Source organism: Schistocerca americana, chromosome 6 (genome assembly GCF_021461395.2).
Source record: "Schistocerca americana isolate TAMUIC-IGC-003095 chromosome 6, iqSchAmer2.1, whole genome shotgun sequence".
Lineage (NCBI taxonomy): Eukaryota > Metazoa > Arthropoda > Insecta > Orthoptera > Acrididae > Schistocerca > Schistocerca americana.
Genome location: NC_060124.1, coordinates 398,471,193 through 398,477,243, shown reverse-complemented (window position 1 = coordinate 398,477,243; position 6,051 = coordinate 398,471,193).

Genomic DNA, 6,051 nt, shown 5'->3' with positions numbered 1-6,051 from the left:
AGAATACAGGACTGCCGTCGGCAACGCTCATATATAAGTGTCTGGCGCAGTTGTTAGATCGGTTAATGCTGCTACAATGGCAGGTTACCAAGATTTAAGTGAATGTGAACGTGGTATAGTCAGCGCACGAGCGATGGGACACAGCACCTCCGATGTAGCGATGAGGTGGGGACTTTCCCGTACGATTATTTCACGAGTGTACCGTGAATATCAGAAATCCGGTAAAACATCAAATCTCCGACATCGCTGCGGCCGGTGAAAGATACTGCAAGAACGGGATCAAGGACGTGACAGAAGTGCAACCCCTCCGAAAATTGCTGCAGATTTCAGTGCTGGTCCATCAGAAAGTGTCAGCGTGCGAACCATTCAACGAAACATCATTGATATGGGTTATCGGAGCCGAAGGCTCACTCATGTACCCTTGATAACTGCACTATACGAAGCTTTACGCGTCGCCTAGGTCCGTCAACATGAATCCATGGACCCTGAATATTAGTAGGGGACTGTTCAAGTTGGTGGAGGCTCTGTAATGGCGTGGGGCGTGTGCAGTTGGAGTGATAAGGGACCCCTGATACGTCTAGATACGACTCTGACAGGTGACACGCACATAAGCATCATGTCTGAACACCTGATGCCATTCATGGTCATTGTGCATTCCGAAGAACTTGGACAAATCCAGCAGAACAATGATACACCCCACACGTCCAGAATTTGCTACAGAGTGGCCCCAGGAACACCCTTCTGAATTTAAATACTTCCGCTGGCCACCAAACTCCCAGGCATGAACATTATTGAGCGTTCTCTTACGGATATACGGATCGCCCTGCAGGATTCATGATGTGAGTTTCCTCCAGCATTATTTCAGACATTAGTCGAGTCCATTATACGTCGTGTGGGGAGACTTCTGCTTGCTTGCGGGGGCCGTACAAGGTATTAGACAAGTGTACCAATTTCTTTCTGTCATTTGACATTATTCCCATTAATCTAACTCTAAAAGCACTCGGGTTGAATGCTGTAAGAAGGAAAGACTTAAGACCGACCAAACAAGAAAAAAACATGTTCTCAGCATTTTCTGGAAGAGGACATCAGTTTCGTCAGTCCGTCTTAAGGAAAATGCGGGATTACGAAAGCAGCCTTTTCATGTCGCATACTTATCTTCTTGGTTATTCTAAACGTATAACAAAAAGAAAGTTATTTTACAGAGGTGAAATGCGTCGTATTGCTGGTTAAATGTGCGTTCAAAACCATAAAAATTTCTGAAAATGCTTTCGTGTCGCTGTGTTATTCAAGAAAATTGTGCGACGTTTTCTATTTAAAACAAGTGTTGCGTGCACGCGACAGGAAGTAAGAACAAGAAATGATCGTAAAGAGTAGTCTGAGGCATCTAAAATGACGGTGCGTTTTCAAAGCCGCGTGCTGTGTAAGTGTTGGTAGCGCCATCTCCCTCCATTACGCCTTCATGGTGGCAGTGATGTAACTGTAATTAATAAAATATGCTCTTTTTTTAGCTACGTAACAATAGGATTATTTTTAATTTCTGTGTTGAGAGTTACAGAAGATAGTTCTGGACTTTTCTGAAGTAATGATAGAGAGGTTTTTGTGGACGGAGTTCGGAGATGTAGTTCGGAGACTGTAAAGGGAAATAGCAGTGAGAATTGATAAAAAGTTTCCAGATACCGTAAACGAAATTGTATTTTTCTCTAAACGACAATACAGTGTAAGTTATCAGAGACATTTCTGTTTTCATTATCCAGGCTACAGCCTACTACTTTTTAAAATGACTTTAGTCTCCGCTTTGAAAGAGAGAATGATTACAGGAGTTTCATGTTGTGTAGGTAATTAATTCTTTAATCAGATCACTCTGCACTTAACGTGGGGCCGCGTGCGACTTTAAAATAGAGGGCGGTGCAGCTGGACATTTTATACTGAAGTAGGCGGAAAAAAAACTCCATTTCACGAGAACTGACCGCGAGTTTGTGGTGGTAATCCTGAGCTCCTAGCGTGTGAATAGTAACATTCATCAAAAAATTTGTATGCATGTTTCTTTTTTCTGTAATCTGCATATCACAGCCTGCCCCACTATAAAGCCGCCAATGCAATTTTAAAAGCAAAACAGTATTTCTCTTAACGTCGCCAATCGTTACGTTACTAACAGCAAACTCACTGATTTATTTTCGGGTACAGGTTTTGGCACGGTATCCTGTCTATTGATATTTAAAGCATTTACTACGTAACGTATACCAGTTCGCTTCACGGACGAAATCCAATACACACAACCTATCTTTTTCAGCTGTGTAGGTACAGGGGGTGGGCAAAAATATGTAAACACCATAAATACAGTCGTGTGGTAGCGTTCTCGCTTCCCGCGCCCGGGTTCCCGGGTTCGATTCCCGGTGGGGTCAGGGATTTTCTCTGCCTCGTGATGACTAGGTGTTGTGTGATGTCCTTAGGTTAGTTAGGTTTAAGTAGTTCTACGTTCTAGGGGACCGATGACCATAGATGTTAAGTCCCATAGTGCTCAGAGCCATTTTTGAACCATAAATACAACGCATTACCACGCCTAATACGGTGTACGAAAACCGTTGGCATTCAAAACAGCTTCCAGTCATCTCGGAATAATACAGGTCCCGCATACTTTTGAAGGGAATCTTGTACCAATCTTCCTGCAAAATAATGGCAAGGCAACGGTGATGGAGGTGGATAGCAGTCACGCGTTCTCTCCAGAGTAAACCACGAAGACTCAATAATATTGAGATCTGGGGACGCTGGTGGCCAGCGGAGATGAGACAGTTCATCCTGGTGCTCAGAAAACCAGTCCTGGAGGATGCGGGTTGTGTGAAGAGTGATCGTGTCATCTTAGAACACGACATCTCCATTGGGCAAGAAACATTGTACCATAGGATGGACTTGATCAGTCAAAATGGTCACATAGTCCTGGGCAGTAATGACATCTTGCCGAGTAACCATGGAGCCCACTGAAGCCCATGATACGGCAGCCCAAAAAATTAACCGAAGCTGCGCGTGTTTCACTCTTGGGACGTAAACTCGGCCAGAAGTTGGTGTAAGATCTTCTACCACGATTATACCATCGATTAAGCGAGGGAAGTTGAGAATTTACTCCAGAAAATGATAGAATTCGGAGAGACATGTACCATGCTGGGATCTGGTTACTTCAGATGTGGCCAAGGAAGTTTGCTGAAGCAACACTTGTCTTTGGAAACAAGGTAATCGTGACCTAGATGGGGTGGAGAAGAGAAAAAGAACGGTCAGAAGTGGAAAAAAAAAATGTTGTTGTTGTGGTCTTCAGTCCAGAGACTGATGCAGCTCTCCGTGCTACTCTATCCTGTGCAAGCTTCTTTATCTCCCAATACACACTGCAACCAACATCCTTCTGAATCTGTTAAGTGTATTCATTTCTTGATCTCCCTCTACGATTTTTACCCTCCTCGATGCCTCAGAACATGTCCTACCAACCGATCCCCCTTCTTCTAGTCAAGTTGTGCCACAAACTCCTCTTCTCCCCAATTCTGTTCAATACCTCCTCATTAGTTATGTGATCTACCCATCTAATCTTCAGCATTCTTCTGTAGCACCGCATTTCGAAAGCTTCTATTCTCTTCTTGTCCAAACTATTTATCGTCCATGTTTCATTTCCATACGTGGCTACACTCCATACAAATACTTTCAGAAACGACTTCCTGACACTTAAATCTATACTGGATATTAACAAAGTTCTCTTCTTCAGAAACGCTTTCCTTGCCACTGCCAGTCTACATTTTGTATCCTCTCTACTTCGACCATCATCAGTTATTTTGCTGCCCAAATAGCAAAACTCATTTACCACTTTAAGCGTCTCATTTCCTTATCTAATACTCGCAGCATCACCCGATTTAATTCGACTACATTCCATTATCCTCGTTTTGCTTCTGTTGATGGTCATCGGATAAAAAAAATCCGGACATTTTAAGTTCCGAGGCGAGGGAACACAAATCCGCCGTCGAAGTATCTCTGACGTGCGAAATATCTAGTTATTAAATACAGAGAGAGGAATACACGTATCGTATCTTACTTTAAATTATTTTTGTCACGTCTTGTAATATTAATGTCTACTCCAGGGACACCATATATTCTGTTCTATTTACTAGTAGATTATGTAGCTACCAAAGCGGGAGAAACTTTTTTACGTTACAAAATAATGATCATTGCAAATCCTTGTAAAAACCTGATTTTGGATGCTTGACAAGATACATACTAGAAGTCCTCTCTGTGCAACTTCGCCGGCCGAAGTGGCCGCGCGGTTCTGGCGCTGCAGTCTGGAACCGCGAGACCGCTACGGTCGCAGGTTCGAATCCTGCCTCGGGCATGGATGTGTGTGATGTCCTTAGGTTAGTTAGGTTTAACTAGTTCTAGGGGACTAATGACCTCGGCAGTTGAGTCCCATAGTGCTCAGAGCCATTTGAACCATTTTTGTGCAACTTCCTGGTTCAAATTTATTTTCTTGAGACAGCTTTCCACATAGCAATTATTCTGCAAATTGGTTTCTTCGTAGAATGCGGCTGCTAGCAGTATTAGAAGCTAATGAAACAGTTTCTAGCAGACGAACAAAAGACACTAGGAAAAGAGGTCGCGGGAAAAGAGGTTAACGACTGCACAATTGCTTGAGTAGTCCGTTATGGTCCCGGCATCGTATCGCCGACTGAAAGCGGCGTAACTGCTTTGTTCGGTGGCGTGCAAGTTATAACTCGGCCGCTCTGCTGCGGGCATTCGCAGCGCTCGCCGACGTGAAAAGCGATTATTGTTTCGCCGGCTGTTATCACGGTCTGCGCCAGCCGAGCTAGAATTCAATCCGGACGCACAATTTCCGAGGCGAGAGAGCACAGTTACGCCGGCAAAGTGGCTCTGACCTGCAAAATTTCGTTCGCCTGTGAAAGTATCGGAGCAGAAAAGCAGATTGTGCTGTTACGTTCACAGATTCCGTGCCACACTGAACACGGGGGATACGATTTTCCTTCATGATTTTTTTTTCGCATTCGTGGAAGTATAGTGCCTAAAATGACGCGACAGTGTAGATTGAACTATAAAGGGAGATGATTGCTGTTCATAAATGAGAAATGCTGTAGAACAATATTAATTGTTCGCTTTTAGAGATCATTTTTATTGCCTTTTTATTTAACCTAATGAGAATAGCCCTCTATTACAGCAGATCAGGTTTTTACACATTCAGTACTGTTTATATCGTAGAAATGACATATCGTAACACGTGAAATTGCTGTAGAAGTTATTTTTAATTGCACATCAGTTCAGAGGGCATTTTTATTTCTTGTTGTCAACTCGTGACGTGGTATTTAGATACAACTGCAAGTCGTTACATTCATCATAACAGTATTAACAGTATTTAGCGATTGTAGATATTTTATTCTAAATTCACGCTTCCACTGTTTTAATGTTTTAGCGTCGTATATGAATCATCATTATCAACCAGTTGACATTCACTGCTGGTTCAAGAACTGCTCTAGATTTCTGCATGTCTAATGGTCTTGGGCTATACGCATATCTATTGCTGCATCTTTTTGATGTTACCTATCATTATCTCTGGTGTATATTAGTTTTGCATTACCTGTTTCTTTATTTTTTTATTCATTAGGCTTCCAGTATCCATGTCTCCGTAACGTGAAGAATGTGGAATGGTACGCAGGTCTCACAACATATATGTACCAGCTTTTATAATATGGACCCTGCCTGTATGCTTTCTAACCGGCCTGCAGTCTTGTGCTACCAAACTAAACAGTGGCGCTTCCAGATGCCGACGAGAAAATCAGGCACTTCCCTCAACATCGAGACTCGCCACTGCACCCTCGTCACTTTCAGTTAAACCCACGAACCGGTCGCCCCAAATTATCACAACTGTATCTAATTACGTCCAATTGATGTGATGTGCAAATTATCTACTGCGATCTTATAGTCCAAGAAACCAGGGCAACACAATCTGCCACAATACTCATCGTTCGCAGCGACTGTACACAAATTTAGCCGCTGTTCCTATGTTGCTAT